General features: G+C 39.2%; 1 protein-coding gene and 1 long non-coding RNA gene across 3 annotated transcripts in view; one reads left to right on the top strand and one right to left on the bottom strand.

Moving 5' to 3' along the window:
• Positions 1–18,144, bottom strand: part of LOC140835780 (ABC transporter I family member 11, chloroplastic-like) — a 41,123-nt gene that overhangs the window by 8,686 nt on the left and 14,293 nt on the right. The window lies entirely within an intron of this gene.
• LOC140836183 (uncharacterized) lies at positions 8,422–10,661 on the top strand. Of its 2 annotated transcripts, XR_012119008.1 has the most exons (4): positions 8,422–8,581; positions 9,224–10,235; positions 10,305–10,508; positions 10,588–10,661. It is a non-coding gene; the product is annotated as an uncharacterized lncRNA (long non-coding RNA). The 2 variants fall into 2 exon arrangements; XR_012119007.1 differs by lacking the exon at positions 8,422–8,581 and having other exon boundaries at positions 8,789–10,235.

The following is an 18,144-nucleotide window of genomic DNA, read 5'->3' as shown; positions in this document are numbered from 1 at the left end:
ATGATAAACGGCATTTTACAATATTATCGTATTTGGAATTTTCATGGTGAAAAGTTGATTGTTCAATCTTATGATAACATGAGAGATGAGATTTATGCCTCAGGAGAAGTTTATGATACAGTTAACCATGAATCAATGGGACAAGAAACATTACATGATGTATTTGGGATGTCTGAAGGATCACCCATGAGGAATGAAAATTACACTACTACATCAACAAGTCGTACACCGATGCAGTCTAATGTGGAAGAATTATATAAATGTGTAGAAGAAGGGAAACAACCGTTATATGCTGGATGCACTGATTTTTCTAAACTAACATTTCTTGTTGAGTTATTTCAGTTGAAAGTGAGTGGAAAATGGAGTGATAAGTCCTTTATAACATTATGTATTTTCTTCGACAAGTACTGCCACCTGAAGCACAAGTACCAAATTCATTTTATGAAGCGAAGAAATTAATTTCTAATTTGGGACTTCACTACGAAAAAATACATGCTTGTCCGAACGATTGCATGATTTATTGGGGCAATGATGGTAATGAAAAATCTTGCAGAGTATGTAACCTTTCAAGGTGGAAAAACATGCACAAACAACCGAAGAAGTCATGCAAAGTCGGAAAGAAAAATCTGCAGGTGAAAACTCCAGCCAAGGTTTTTGGTATTTTCCATTGAAACCAAGATTACAACGATTATTCATGTCATCTAAGACATCTGAAAATATGCAATGGCATTCTAAGAAACAAGTTTCAGATGGAATTTTAAGGCATCTGGCTGATTCGCCAGCGTGGAAGACATTTGATGAGCAGCACGTTGATTTTGGTGCAGATCCTAGAAATGTTCGTTTGGGACTCGCTACTGATGGGTTTAATCCATTTAAAAATCAAAGTACGTCACACAGTACATGGCCTGTTGTTCTAATGCCTTACAATTTGCCACCTTGGGAATCCATGAAACCTCATTCAAATATTTTATCCACCTTAATTCCAAGACCTGAAGCACCTGGAATTGATATTGATGTATATTTATGTCCCTTGTTTGCTGAATTGAAAGACTTATGGGAAAATGGGATTAACACTTATGATGCTTCCAACAAAGAAATGTTTCAAATGCGGGCTGCATTGCTATGGACAATTTGTGACTTTCCAGGTTTGGAATGTTTATCTGGTTGGAACACATATGCCAAGAATGATTGTCCAACATGTGCTGATAAGACAGATACGGTATATGTAGTAGCCCGAATTCCAAATTGGGTAATTAAGGAGTAATGGTGATTAAGAAGGTTTAATGTGTAATTTTGACCGAGTCATGACCGGACGGACCGAAGATGGTTCGGAAGCACCGAAGAGGTCGGAAGGTCCGAAGTGGGTTCGGTGGATCCGATCATGAGGTGTCAAGAGCAGCTGGACACGTGCATGTTCGGACGGTCCGAAGTGTATGATCGGAGGATCCGATCATGAGCTGTCAAGAGCCAATGGACACGTAGCGTTCGGACGTTCCGAAGTGTTGTTCGGAGGATCCGAACATGGCCTATAAATAGTGCTCGAAATTCCTCATTTTGGTATTGCCATTTCTTGAGATTGAGTCTTTAGTGAGAGATTTGGAAGGTTCTAGGGTAGTTGTTGGTCGAGCGATAGCCAAGAGCTGCCAGGAGTAGTAGCGTAGCGGCGCCTGAGTTTCGAGGCAATCGACATCAAAGGGCTGTCGACGGACGAAGGTAAACCCTAAACCTTTGGTAGTACTAGGGAGTACTGGTTTTGCTAGTCGAGCATGGTAGTATTGATTGAGTATGCTTTTGATGCGTAGGCTTGTGCTAGACCTGATTAGCGGTGTTGCGTAAGGCTAGGCTTGCTGTGATAGAGGTACGAAAGTACTATCCGAGATATCCTGGTTGAGTATACATTCTTATATGTGTTGCATGATTATGTGGTGCATTGATATATGTCATATGATGCATGCTATTATGTCACGTTTATTACTGCACGTTGCATTTCATGTTGAGCCGTATCTTCTTCGAGATAGCCTTTACTGTTGAGCTGTATCTCTTTCGAGATAAGCTATATCTTGGGGCCGCTCAGCCCTGTCTTGTGGACGCATGGACACCGAGAGTACACAGTGGCCGACGGGTCGGGAGGGCTTCGGTGGTCCGGGACATTTTAGGTCCACGTCTGTCTTGTAGTGGATGCAGTGACCCAGAGGTTGGACCGCGCGGCACTATCCACTTGGCGCCTCTAGACTGAGCATTGTTGAGATCCTTTTGTGACTCCTGTTTCTTGACTACCCCGGTATCATGATCATAGCATGTGCATTTCATATAGGTCTGTATACTCATACTTTTGTACTGGGCGTTCTTATCGCTCACGTCCTCGGTTTTGTTTATTCTTGGACACCCCATTCCCACGGGGCAGGCCTCAGGTTGGACAGCTCAGGAGGAGCAGGAGGAGGACGTTGAGTATCTGGTTGGTTTAGTTTATCGGTATTGTTTTGATTCGATATGGTTGTATTGGATATTTGTATTTTGAGTTATTCTAGACTTCGATTGGGTTGTATAACCACTATTGTTGTTGACTTTTCCGCTGTTATCTCTGATTATTGTTAATTAAGTTAAGTTGCATGCTTAGTTTTTGATTAGTAGGTGATTCTGGAACGGGTCACTACATTTATGGTATCAGAGCATGCGTACGATTTTGGGATATAGATTTCTGTTTTAGGATTTCCGTTGACCAATTTACTAGTTTCCCCATTCTATCTTGTAGCGATGGCTGACCACTTTGGTGACGGGAGTAGTCAGGGGAGTGTAGGTCGTTGGGGTGACCAGGACGATCGTAGACGTCATTCTTTCTGTTTCTACTCCGATGGGTCATTCGGTGTTAGCGAAGCGTCTAGTGATGGGTTGTCCTTTAGATTTTGAGGGTAACGATGTTGTTATTTCGTTTTGTTCATCCTCTAAGCTTGATTTCGAGGACGAAATCGTTTTAAGGGGGGGAGAATGTAGTAGCCCGAATTCCAAATTGGGTAATTAAGGAGTAATGGTGATTAAGAAGGTTTAATGTGTAATTTTGACCGAGTCATGACCGGACGGACCGAAGATGGTTCGGAAGCACCGAAGAGGTCGGAAGGTCCGAAGTGGGTTCGGTGGATCCGATCATGAGGTGTCAAGAGCAGCTGGACACGTGCATGTTCGGACGGTCCGAAGTGTATGATCGGAGGATCCGATCATGAGCTGTCAAGAGCCAATGGACACGTAGCGTTCGGACGTTCCGAAGTGTTGTTCGGAGGATCCGAACATGGCCTATAAATAGTGCTCGAAATTCCTCATTTTGGTATTGCCATTTCTTGAGATTGAGTCTTTAGTGAGAGATTTGGAAGGTTCTAGGGTAGTTGTTGGTCGAGCGATAGCCAAGAGCTGCCAGGAGTAGTAGCGTAGCGGCGCCTGAGTTTCGAGGCAATCGACATCAAAGGGCTGTCGACGGACGAAGGTAAACCCTAAACCTTTGGTAGTACTAGGGAGTACTGGTTTTGCTAGTCGAGCATGGTAGTATTGATTGAGTATGCTTTTGATGCGTAGGCTTGTGCTAGACCTGATTAGCGGTGTTGCGTAAGGCTAGGCTTGCTGTGATAGAGGTACGAAAGTACTATCCGAGATATCCTGGTTGAGTATACATTCTTATATGTGTTGCATGATTATGTGGTGCATTGATATATGTCATATGATGCATGCTATTATGTCACGTTTATTACTGCACGTTGCATTTCATGTTGAGCCGTATCTTCTTCGAGATAGCCTTTACTGTTGAGCTGTATCTCTTTCGAGATAAGCTATATCTTGGGGCCGCTCAGCCCTGTCTTGTGGACGCATGGACACCGAGAGTACACAGTGGCCGACGGGTCGGGAGGGCTTCGGTGGTCCGGGACATTTTAGGTCCACGTCTGTCTTGTAGTGGATGCAGTGACCCAGAGGTTGGACCGCGCGGCACTATCCACTTGGCGCCTCTAGACTGAGCATTGTTGAGATCCTTTTGTGACTCCTGTTTCTTGACTACCCCGGTATCATGATCATAGCATGTGCATTTCATATAGGTCTGTATACTCATACTTTTGTACTGGGCGTTCTTATCGCTCACGTCCTCGGTTTTGTTTATTCTTGGACACCCCATTCCCACGGGGCAGGCCTCAGGTTGGACAGCTCAGGAGGAGCAGGAGGAGGACGTTGAGTATCTGGTTGGTTTAGTTTATCGGTATTGTTTTGATTCGATATGGTTGTATTGGATATTTGTATTTTGAGTTATTCTAGACTTCGATTGGGTTGTATAACCACTATTGTTGTTGACTTTTCCGCTGTTATCTCTGATTATTGTTAATTAAGTTAAGTTGCATGCTTAGTTTTTGATTAGTAGGTGATTCTGGAACGGGTCACTACAGTATACTTGAATAATGGAAGGAAATGGTCGTTTAGAGGGCATCGCCGCTTTTTACCGGCAAATGCAAAAATCCGAACTATGACGAGTTATGGCAGGCCAGAGCAACGTGAATTATATTTTAAACCATTGTCAGGATCTGATGTTATACAAATGACCGAAAATCGGAATATGGTATTTGGTAAGAATAACATATTGAAACCATCTGTGTGAGCAAAAACAGGTTCCACTGAACAAATGTGGAGGAAACAAAGCATTTTTTTCACTTTGCCTTATTGGGAGTTTAATTTGATAAGACATAATTTAGATCCTATGCATATTGAGAAAAATCTTTGTGATAATATCCTTGGAACACTTTTAGCTGATTCTACAAGAGTAAAGATAACGCTGCCGCACGCAGAGATTTGAAAATATTGGGTACTATGAAACAATTATGGCCACAACCCCAACCAGATGGCACATAATATTTACCCCCTGCATGTTATTGTATGAGCAAAGCTGAAAAAAATTTGTTTTGTTCAGTGTTGAATGATATTCGTGTCCCTGATGGTATGTCATCTGATATTTCAAAATGTGTTGATGTTGGACGTTGTAAGATTATGGGTCTAAAAAGCCATGATTGTCATGTCATAATGAAACAATTTCTTCCAATAGCTCTTCGTCGTGTGTTATCAAAACATGGAACTGCACCATTAATTGTTTTGTGCGAGTATTTCAGAGCAGTGTGTGCAAAGTCCTTACGAAAAGATGAGTTAAAAAAGGCTGAAGAAGGGGTTGTATTAGTTTTATGTCAGTTAGAAAGAATTTTTCCACCATCATTTTTCACAATAATGGTGCATTTGGTGGTGCATTTGGCATATGAAGCAAGAGTAGCTGGGCCCGTACATTATCGGTGGATGTATCCAATAGAAAGATATCTTGGAAAACTAAAATTTTTTGTTAGAAACAAAGCACGACCCGAGGCCAATATTGCAGAGGCATACTTAGCAGATGAATGCATTGTGTTTTGCTCTCGTTATTTAGAGTGTACAGACTCGTTTGGCAATAAAGACGCAAGACACCAGGAGACCCCCGACATTGTTTCCACAAATAGGACGAGTTACAAAAAAGCGTCAAATAGTCACTCCTTGAATTTATTTTCTCAAAATTTAATTATCATAAATTCAACTCCTTGAATTTACTATATCATAATATAAATTCAACTCCTTGAATTTATTCTCTCAACGGGAACAAACGATCCAGTGCTTGTGTGACCCTCAATAGTTCAGGGATACAGCTAGCCGTGGGTTCACAACTCTTTGTGATTCATGACATAATCTTTTATTCGGGCTTACCCTAGTTAGCCCCATTCTTTTCATCAACACCTTGATCAAGAATGTCAGAACTCATTTCTGATAGCACCCATCGGATCATGGTAAGAGCGTCTAGTAGCATCGCCCCATGATCCCCTAGGTATCACTGATAGTGCCTGCAAGAACCAGTAGATTATGATTAACGTACAGTACGGTCCCTTCATCTCATATATCCCGATCGAATCTACAACCATTGGTTCATCGAGGGTTGCATATTAATTCGATAACTATGTGATAACTATAATAGTGGCATCGCGTGTACTATTGGAGAACTCCTTCTCCAACATACATCTCATACTCTGGCCAGAGATTCCATGCACTATTATTTCATTAGATCACATAGGATATCCACACCCATAGGTGAGCGGTGAATCCCCGACTACAATGCACTGGCTCCTATATGTGTCGCAACTGTACCCAACCTCGCCACCTGATGACTCTCCTGGAGCCGGTAAACGAGTCAAAGCACAGCCCTAGCATATAGAGCCTCAGTGTTGTCCCGGGTCGTAAGGACTAATGGTGTACAATCATAACCACAGACTTATCCTCTCGATGAATGATAACCACTTGGAAAGTCCGAGGGAGGGTTGTTCGGTATAATCATCATATGACTACTTATCTGTATGTTTGGACATCTCTATGCCCTTACCAAGAAACGCAGTACACAACATCACAGATGCTAGTCTCGAGCTCAAGCGACCTTTATCCATGTTTTAGGCGGCTGAATCGACTAGGAACGAATTTAGAATATGCAGTGTTTACAAATGAGTTTCAACATCGAATTACGATTCATTTGTATTAAAGCATAATCAAGGACTTTATCTATGCTGCTTGCATGGGTATACAGATAAAGTATAACGAAACCATTAAAAAGTATATTAAAATAAAGATTGTTTATTAAACTTGAGTCAATAAATTCCCTAGCCAACAGTTGGCTTGCAGGGTATCTACTCTAACACCTATTATGAACGGTTAACTGATGTTATCTCACTTGATTACAGTGGTCATGGACGAATAGTTTTGTTCCGATGCGATTGGGTTAATACTACTGTTGGAATGAAAATTGATCCTTTAGGATTTATGATGCTGAATTTTTCGCGTTTGACACATACAGGAGAACGAGAAGAGCATGAACCTTTTATTTTGGCTTCGCAAGCTCAAATGATTTATTATGTTCGTGATCCAAAAGAAGAAGATTGGCATTCTGTTATTCGCTACACACCAAGAGACACATACAACATGGGCAATGAAGATGATATTGATACAATGCAATTCATTCCTAAGAATTTTTCAGATGTCGAATTTTTGTTGGATGACGTAAACACTATAGACAATCGTTGATGGCATGCCTATTGTGATCCATGAAGCTGATGAAGAATAAGAGTTTACATGTCTTCTGGTAAATTGGCCTCTGCTTTAATTATTATTTTAATATTCTTTAATTATAACTCCCTGACCTTATCTGTTTGAGTTTCAGGGAAGCTTGATTCCAGATAAAGAGACAACTTAACACTAGGGGTTATGCTTTTATTGAGTATATATTTTTGGTTATCAATAAGGAATTTGATTATTCAACCACTTAAGGTTGATTTATGTTTTTTTTTTCTTTAATAATTTGGTTTGTTTCCTTTTATTTTGTGATCAGTTCTTTCTAGTTGTTCTGTTTTATCTTTCAAGTCTCTTAATTTAATTTCATATTCGTATTTGCTACATAGATAATGTATTCATGACAGGACCACATTTCCCTTTTTGGAGTATCGAAATTGTTTTTCTCCCCTGTAATCTGACACTTAACAATACATGTGTTTATCATGCAACTAGTGAAGAGTTTGGTGGTGGGCTTGGAACAACTCGTGGTAAACCTGTTCCAAATTTGTAGTGGACAGTTGATTAGTGATGTGCATCTACTTTTATCTTATGCTTTTTTTGTTTCGTTTCATGGTTATTGAATGTTAAATTAAATGTATATTCAAATTAAATGAACAAATTTTAAATAAATAAATGTTGGGATCATGTACATAAAATATGCTTTTATATTATCAATCCATGAGGCATACCATAGGTTTTCTATTAATTACTTCTCCAAATCACGTTAGTTGTTTATTATATATAAATTTTCTTATATATTATCAATCCTCGAGGGCATATACAACAAGCTTTCTATTATTTACTTCTTCAAACAATATTTGTTGTTTTTTATATTTAGTTTGTTAAAAATAATTACTATTAATTAATAATTTAGTAGACTTAATTTTAAAATACAAAAGATAAATGTACGAGAAAATCCTATTGTGTAGGAATACACTCTATCAATTTTTGTATGAAAAATTAGTGAACTATTATTAATTATTTTTAAAACAATCTGAATTTTACATATTTTTTCTTAAATAAGATATTTTTACATTATAAATTAATTAAATTATCCTAGAACTTCTCTCTCCCCAAGCAATTGACATGTGCTAATTTTTTTTCATCGATCAATCAAATTTGAATTTATGGAAGTAAATATTAATTATTAATAGAGAACAAGAGAATATCCAATATTTCGTAAATAAGCATTTACATCATTGATAGGAGATATTGTTTTAATCTACATGCCTTAATTAAAAAGAAAATTAGGAGGCTTAATTAAAAAGAAAACAAAGCATACGAACCGATAGCTTGTTTCAGAATCCCGCAATTTTTTTTAATTCTCGCCCTCACAATTGATTTTTCCCCATATTGTGACCCAACGATCGATTTTTTCCCATCTTGTGTCGAAGAAAATCTATGCCCTAAACCGAGTTGCAATCGTTTAGAAAATATTGTTCTGGAGGTAAATTCTATTCCCGTTGCCGTAAAATTTCTTTTATTTTGCCAAGGATTTTGATGGTGGTTATTTAAATTTTTTTTGTTCTTTGTTTTGATTATTTAATGGAAACGTTCTTGTTTCCGAGTGTGTAAAGTTGTCAATCGCTTCTGAATTTCTGAGGGTATAAAGTTGCCAGTAGATTCTGAATTTCCCTTGTGTTTTCTTGGTCTTTCTTAGGCTTCCTACCTCCAATAGTAGCATCCTTCCACTTTATAGTCGTAAGAAAGTTATAGTAGAATCATTCTTTTACTATGTGTCTTTTGGTTTAGTTGTTATTATTTTTGTTCAAGGAATAACCTTTTCAGTTTGAGGTTATCATATTGATTCCTTTTTAATATTTTTGTCTATAAAAAATATTATGAAGTACAACTGGAGTATGTGCACAACAACTTAGAAAGTGTTGTAGAAGATGAGTTTTGGTCAAAACAACTGAAGACTAATTTGGGGACATTCTTATACCCTCTTTGAGTTTTGATTCTAATCACTTCCAATTTTCAGTTTGTGACTTATGATATCCATCTTCTCCTGTAGCTCACTTTGTGGCCTCTTGAACTTTGTGTTGAACCATGATTATCTGCGAATAATTGAAGATTTTACATTCTGTAGCAGTTGATGAAAATATGTCACAGAGATGCTGGACATAATTACTCTTAAGCCGGAATAAGAATATGATGGCACTCAACAAATGCTTTGTCCTTCTTAATGGACTTCCACGTATTAATCATCTTCCACAATGAGACATCAACAAGACACAAAGGGATTGAAAACATTTTTTTATCATAACATTGTATGCAGATTGCAGGTAATAGCATCACTTTTATATAACATCAAGTAACCACCACGGTGTATCATACTAAGTAGAATGGCACTGTGAGCTGCCTTTCTTGTTTTAATAACAAGAGTACCGATGCAGGTTCAAAATTGAATTGAGAAGCAAAGGTAGACCATATACTATTTTTGTTTTTCATTGCAACTCGTTCTTCTAGTATTCATTTTAAACTCATACTAGTGCAAATTATGGTCTTCTTTATATTTTAACCATCTTCTCGACTGTTGTAATTTTATATTATTATTATTCTCAAGTACATATGAAAAATGACAAACAAAATACTTCAGAAGTTGATTAAGAATATCAGAAAGCGATCTAGGGGACAAGAATCAAATAACAGGTGTGACGATGAAGTTGGATCACAAGACATAACATCACATTCACCACCGGAGACCCAAAACAATGCACTGGAATCACAACAAGATGACGAGGAGTTCCATGAGGAAGGTTGGAAATATATATTTAATATATATGATTAAGTTTAAAGCACCAAATAACAATCATAATTTGCATATATATATATTTACCCGGCGAAAATGAAGTGTTGCCTTCGCAGAGGCAGCCGAATAGACGTGGGAGAACTATAATGAAGGATGTTCATGCATTGCATCATGATGATTTGTTACATGTAACGTTTAATGAAAGAGCCAACCTTATGGAGATTTACAACCGGTACTGGCAAATTATGTGGGGACAATAGCTCGGAATGGAGTTTTGTTGCCCCTTGATTATTTAGACTGGAGAAAAGTTCCAAAGCATCGGTTGGAGGAGGCATGGAAACTTGTCATTGTAAGTTGAAAACTACTTAATATCACACATGAGCTTCAAACATTAACATATTTATGTTTATGTTTATAGGCACGATTCATAATCTCCGATCAACATCAAGATTATGTGATGCAAACGATGGGGATTGCATGGAGGCGATGGAGGACCGAAGTTAAAGCTACATCTTATAACTCCAATATCCCATTAGAGGAGCTTGTGTCCATTCGCCCTATTCCTCATGGGTTGGCTACAGAAGTTTGGGAAAGATTATGTGCGTACTGTAAGGCTACTGAGGTAATCATGAGTATTTATTATTAAATATATGTATATATTTTTTATGGATATTCATAGTAAAAAATAATTTTTTTTCCAGAAAAGTTCTAAAATAAATCGAGAAAATGGAAAAAATAAAAAAGGAACTCATGCATAGGGACAAACGAGTATCCCTTCTCTAGAAGACAAATTTGTAAGCATTAACCTATATTTTTCTTTGCAAAAAGTCTCATATTACCTATTTCTTGTTTGAATTTTGATGTTATAGATAACTAGTGTTATAAGCTTTTATGGTGTTGTAAATATAGATTAATAACTATATATGATGTAGTTAAAATTTAAAGATATGTTGTCAACGATCGATCCTAGTTTTTCTTATCATTTATTTTGTTGTTTCTGAATGTGTGAATTAAGAGTATAAGTTTTGTTGTTTGTAAAATTTCAGCAGTCATATTTTTTGTATATATGATATTGTTCTTCTATTAGTTGAAAGAGAATGGTAGGAAGCCGACTCACATCGAAATATTGCATTTGAGTCGGATAAGTAAAAAGAAAGGAGGTGCTCCAGTTGATGCTGAAGCCATACACTATGAGGTGCTGATTGGTTACAATTTTATATAATGACTTTTGAATAAATTTTCATTTACTTGACGTTTTGTTTGTTAGAATTTGTTGGATGAGGCTGTTCAAACTCGCTTACAAGACATGGCTGAGGGGACACAAGCAATAGAAGTGCATGAGGATGCATTTCGGTTATATTTTCTTTAAAATTTTATATTATTTTTGTTAATGTTATTACAAAATATATATGCATTAACGACAAGTTTTATGCAGTGATGTATTTGGAACCGAGCATTCTGGCCGAGTTCGATGTCTGGGAGCAGGAGCACTGCCTAGCCAAGTCTTCTCTGAACAATGCAGGCGAAGCTCATTCTACAATAGGCAAAACTATCATTCTACGTTAGAGATGACAAATAAATTTAAAGAATTGCAAGAACAAATGAAGAAAGATATGGAGATGCGTGAATCGCAGTTGCAAGCAGAAATGGAGGCGCAAAAAGCAAAACTACAGACAGAAATAGAGAAAATGAGACAACTGCAAGATCAATTCGAAAGTTGTACACGGGTTATGCAGAGTATGATACCTGGAGGGTCTAGTGGGCATGAATTGCTACCAACACAGGTATTTACATGTTATAAAATATCAAATGAAAAAATTTGTTGCTTGTTCTATTCTATGATAATTTCGATTTATTTTTACAGATGGCAACTGTAATGACAAACATAATTCAGAAACACATTTATGCCACATCCAATGAAAGAGAAAATGATGGCAGAACTCCTCCAGAAGAATCATATGGTGATTAGATATTTAAGAAAAAACATACTTTAGTTTTAGTCTTCGTTTGCAATCATCAGTATGTTTTTTTTAGAATTTCATGTTTCTGCAAACTTAGATATTCATTTGTGGATTTTGTTTTGTTTCCCAGTAAATGACAAATGTTTTTGTTGATTTCGAGTTATTTATTTTATATGTATCATGTTTTTTTCCATTTTCTTGTGTAGAAGGAAATGAATATAATAATTTGGAATTGTTTTTTTAAAATACTTATGAATTGGTTTACAACTGCTCTTACAAATAAAAATGTATCTCATTTACAAGCATTACTTAACCGCTCCTATATCGTCTCGAGAGCACAGTAACCAAAGCGGGTCTTTTCATTCGGTTCCCAACCGCTGCAACAAACAAGTAGCAACACAAGCGGTTAAAAACCGCTTGTGTTGCTACTTGTAGGAGCGTTTATAAACCGCGTTAAAGTAAATGGACAACAAACGGTTACTAGCCATTTGTGTTGCCACTTGTAAGAGCGGTTTTTTACCGCTTCAAACGATATGCAGCACCAGCGGTTGTTATTGCTTCACCAATATGAATTCCACAAACGATATTAATTCCACAAACGGTTAGAAACAGCTTCAATAATGGTCGTTAGGATCGGTTGTTATTGCTTCACCATCGGCTGTGGTTACGGTGCAATAGACGCTAAGAGCGGAAGAAATGGAGTCGGTACAAAAACCGCTTCAAATAAATTCGAATCGGGGAAAAACTGCTGCAGATAGTCCCAAAAACCTGTTCTAAAACACATGTTTTTTGAATATTATTGTTTCTATTTCAAAGTCGAAACACCATGTTAAACAACAAAGATAATTAATAGTGTCGTGGAAGTTATTTTTTTAAGAAGCATAAATAAAAGAAAAGAAACTCGAACACTAAAGCAGAAAAGTTAGTGAATGTGATGCTAATATGTAATGCCTGAGAATTAATCACTATAATTAATAAGGATTGATTTATAATGTCATGTGATTATGAAAAGATCAATCGGAATACCGAGAAGCACATTTCAAATTAGAATTATGAAATGTACATTGTGAGCAGCACCGCACCCGCGGCATAGGAAGCACCGCACCCGCGGTGAGGAGGCAGTAAGGTAGGCTATTTGTATAGCACGAGCACCGCACCCGCGGTCTAGGGGACACCGCACCCGCGGTCATCACCGCACCCGCGGTAGGAAATGAACCGCACCCGCGGTCCGACGTGCGTGGAGAAAAATAAGCCACTTGCCGTGATGCATGCGCGAGTTGTCTATATATATATATATGCGTGCAACATAATCCTTAGAGATAGAAATTGAAATCCGAAGGGAAGTTTAGCTTCTTGTGCTTCAAGCTTCAACCGTGAAGAATCCGTCCGTCTGATTTTAAATCCGACTTCGGTATTGAGTTCCTGGCAACGTAGGCTACAATTGGACGTAAGTTTTACTACGTTTTGACATGTTTTAGAATTATGATATTGTCAGAATTGAATGGAATTCATATATGATGTTCTTGACATGTTAGACATCATAGAATCGAAGTCAGATTAAGGAACGGACTGATTATGGAATTGTTATGAATTTTTAGGGTATATTGATTTATACCAGACAGATTTGAATTGTGATTGGATTACGGATTGTATTGGATATGGGTTATGGATTGTAACTGTTATCTGGTGATATGGTATTGACGGGGATACTGAGTTTGTACCGTTATGCCGTTGATTTTGAATTAAATCAAGATTGATCAGATTGATATTGATTTGAAAGGTATATTGACATGAGATTATTGATATTGTCATTGCCAGACAGACTGTGAATTCAGGACTTCGACTGAGCCAGAAACCGACGAAAGAAAGGTATAAGTCAATGTGGTATTGGGAGATCGACTTGAGTCGGATTAGACTTGAGTTTCCCTGAGTCGGATTAGACTTGAGTTTCCCTACATCCCCTAAATCACATACTTTACTTTATTGCATTGATATTGCATTGATTTGATTGATATACTTGTTCTCTTGATTATAGATAGCAGGTATTAGACGAGTAGTCTTATGATAGAAGTGTCTGATAGTGGTGGGATCACCACGGGCACATTGCACGATGTCATGAGATATTGTGTTGGCGGAAGTGCCATAGTCTGCTACTGGATAATTGGCTATCGATGTGGATAGAATTATAGCTCATTCTATTACTGGTGATCGGTATTGTATTGATGTGGAGGGAAGCATTCCACCGAGCAGTGCCGAGGAGTGTTCGGAAATTGCCGCATTTGTAAGCAGCATGGACACTTTGCCCGAGTGTGTCCACAGCGTGATGCCCATGGATTCCAGGCCGCTGAGTCATCTGGATCAGTGGCTCAGACAGGTAGACGATCTTCTGCCGTTCATTCCTGTAAGGCTCGAGAATTATCAACTGTTATTGATGTTCGATTTGAAGCAATGAGAATGCATGTTATATTATATGAAGTGTTAGGTGAAAAAGATAGAATTTTACAATGTAAGGCCGAAGCCAGACCGCACCCGCACTCAGAAGTGGACAGCACCCGCGGTGCATTGACAGAAAGTTGATGGATTTGTGCGAAGCAAGACCGCACCCGCGGTGCTAACAAGACCGCACCCGCGGTGGTGAGACCGCACCCGCGGTCTAAGAATTACGGAAAATGCAAGATGTGCCATGGGCACAGCGCACCCGCACTGCTAGTGTACCGCACCCGCGGTCGTGCGTGTAACTTGAAGAATGAGCCATGTGCTTTAAACCACGCAATATAGATTATGTGTCTTCACCTCTTCCATTTCAGAGTGCTGAGGCCGAGGGAACTTCAAGGAGAGAGCTTCCATTTCTTTTGATCTTAGAGTTGTGATTGTGCGAGATTTAGCCATCCGATTTGTGTTCCGAGGTAAGATTTGTGTCTCTTGCATCGACGGCTATAAGATGACGTAAGTTTTATGTAATTTCAACATATTTCGACTTTTAGATGTTGGAGAAATTGTAATATGTTAGTTATATTGTGTTCTTGATATCATGAGCATCGTAGAAACGTTACCGGATTGATTTTCAGATACTCTATGACGTTGTTTCGAAATTCCAGCATGTATTATGAGAGATTATGCAGATTTTCAGTGTTGAAATGATTGTGCTATTGATGTTGAATTGATTGAGGTTAATCGATTATTGTTATGTTGAGATTGAGTTATCGGTATCGCGAGACTACGCCGTTACGCCGTTGAATTACATTGAAAGCGATTACAGAATTGTACATTGAGATGTATATTGATAGAGTGCACATTTATTATGCTATTTCAGATTTGTATTGACTACTTGGTATTCGAGACTTTGACTACGACACCGACTATTCGACAAGAAAGGTATAATTCATGTGGTCTCGGGATTGCACAACTCGATTCAGATTTGATACGAGTTTGCCTAAATCACATACTAGATTGTTATTACATTTCATTATGTAATGCCTTGTTTATTGATTTATATTCGAGTCCTGAGATAGGAGATATTGGCAGACTGGCCAAAACTAGACGTTTCGGTGTATCGACGCATGGTAGTAGATTTACTCTATGTGTAGACCTTCGATACAGAGTTGACCGAAGTCTAGGAATAAGACGTACCGTTGCCTCGAGTGGTTGGGTAGGTAACAGACCGTCTTATTCACACGGGATCCCTAGATTAGAAATGAGTCGAGTCAAGATTTAAATGTTGAATTCAGATTTGTATTCTTCTACATGTTTAGATTTTCATTAATGTTACTTGATATATGATATGCTCTTGTACATGATTATTACATTGCATGCATCCATGTTTTATACTGGGATATGTTCTCACCGGAGTTATCCGGCTGTTGTCGTGTCTGTATGTGTGCATGGCAACAGGTGGGGCAGGATCTGGGTCACGAGCTAGATGAGAGGTTGATGATAGTGTGGAGATCTCGGGCATGGAAGATTTCTAGTGGTTTCTATTTAGACTTGTATCACCTATGTTTGTAGTTGGTATGTAAACACTAGTGTATGGTTGTACTAGACAGACATGTATGTACATTATGTTGTTTATTTCTTATAAAGACAATGTTATGCTGTGACTACACATTTGAATTAATGTTAAAAGCAAATTTTTGACCCACATTTTCGAACAAAGATCCAATTAAATCCCAAAAGAATTGAGTTAGAGCCCGGGTCCCCACAACAGGTGGTATCAGAGTTGTAGGTTCTGTAAACTGAGATAGAATAGAATGAGCGGGGTAGATCGAGTCATCTTCTTTGCTTGTGGGATGCTAGCATGCTTTATTGCCTTCCCTATTATATGTTGTTGTATTATCTGAATTGATTTACAGCATTTCAAGCCTGAATCAGAACCGATTCTCGATCAGAGGTATATGATCAGAGGAGGGCTGAGACAGATTGCATAATTTGTGTACTAATCAGTTTGATAATCAGATTTATGCCGCCTAGACGTATACCACAGCCAGAGCAGGGTAGTACATCCGGTGCACAGATGGATGTTACCGCTACGCCGATGGAGACCTTATTGAAGAGATTTCAGTCTTTCCATCCGCCTACCCTGAAGGGCACAGAGAGTGCAGTAGAGTGTGAGAGCTGGCTTGATGATATCGAGATGTTGTTTGAGTCTTTGGCATATACTGATGAGCGACGTGTGAAACTGATAGGGCATCAGATGCAGGAGGTTGCCAAGAGCTGATGGTTGACTACGAAGAGAGCCTTGGAGCACCGAGGCATTGACATCACGTGGAAAGTCTTCAAAGATGAGTTCTATCAGCGCTTCTTCCCCGTTTCCTACCGAAAAGATAAAGGAGCTGAATTTGCGAATTTAAGGCAGGGACAGTGGAACATCGAGGAGTATGTGGCTAAATTTTCTGCGTTGCTACGATTTGCACCGCATGTAGCAGGGAACGACGAGGCAGTGGCTGATCAGTTTATCAACGGGCTGAACCCCGATGTTTTTACTTTGGTGAACACGGGCCGGCCTAATACTTTTTCAGAGGCACTGAACAGAGCTAAGGGAGCAGAGGCTGGCTTGATCAGGCAGCGAGGCGCTTCTTACGGTGTTCAGGGGCAGAGACCGCCACAGTCCACGACCGTACAGTTTCCACCACCTCCTCCTCGTTTTGACAGTGGAGCTAGTGGTAGTGGCAAGAAGGAATTTTTGAAGGCTAAGGGCAAGCAGTTTAAGAAGTCCGGGAGTAGTTCATCGAGTTCGAGTGGATCTCGACAGAGAGGTCAGGGTTCAGATTACAGTGGCGTATATTGTAGCTCGTGTGGAGGACGACATGCGACGGAGCAGTGTCAAGGAGTTATGGGACGCTGCAACATCTGTAGGCAACAAGGACACTTCGCCAGAGTTTGTCCCCAGAGAGGTGCACAACGATTCCAGAGTGCAGGGTCATCCGCACCAGCGCCACAGATGGAGAGACAGGCATCCTCTGTACATTCCTTCCAGCCACCATCTACATAGACCCAGCAAAGACCAGGAGGTAGTCAAACAGTGAGTCAGCCTCCTCGACAGCAGGCTAGGGTGTTTGCCCTGACAGAGGAGCAGGCGCAGGAGGCGCCAGATGACGTCATTGCAGGTAACTGTTTTCTTTGCGGTTATCCTGCATATGTGTTGATTGACACAGGTGCATCTCATACATTTATATCTGAACATTTTGCATTGAGACATTCATTGCCTGTTGAGTCTTTGTCGACAGTAGTGTCTATAGCTTCTCCGTTGGGAAGTGGTTTGATATCGGTGACTACTGTTAGACACTGTATGCTTCAGTTTGAGGGGCATGAGATTGATTTAGATTGTGTAGTACTTGGTTTAGCCGATTTTGATTGTATAGTTGGTATAGACATGTTGACCAAGTACAGGGCCACTGTAGATTGTTTCCACAAGATTGTCAGATTCAGACCCGAGATGACAGAGGAGTGGAAATTCTACGGAAAGGGTTCCAGATCTCGGATTCCCTTAGTATCTGCTCTGACTATGAGTAGATTGCTTCAGAGAGGAGCAGAGGGCTTTCTCGTATATTCAGTAGATCTACTGAAGTCGAGCCCAGCATTGGCAGATCTGCCAGTGGTTTACGAGTTTGCAGATGTTTTTCCTGATGAGATTCCGGGGTTGCCTCCAGTTCGAGAGGTTGATTTCAGCATAGATCTTGTGCCAGACAGTGTTCCTATTTCGAGAGCTCCGTATAGGATGGCACCGATAGAGCTGAAAGAGTTGAAAGCACAGTTGGAAGATCTCCTGTCCAAGGGATATATCAGACCCAGTGTATCTCC

Source organism: Primulina eburnea, chromosome 7 (genome assembly GCF_022965805.1).
Source record: "Primulina eburnea isolate SZY01 chromosome 7, ASM2296580v1, whole genome shotgun sequence".
Taxonomy (NCBI): domain Eukaryota; kingdom Viridiplantae; phylum Streptophyta; class Magnoliopsida; order Lamiales; family Gesneriaceae; genus Primulina; species Primulina eburnea.
The sequence above is the reverse complement of the archived record's forward strand: the minus strand, read 5'-3'. Positions and strand labels throughout refer to the sequence as shown.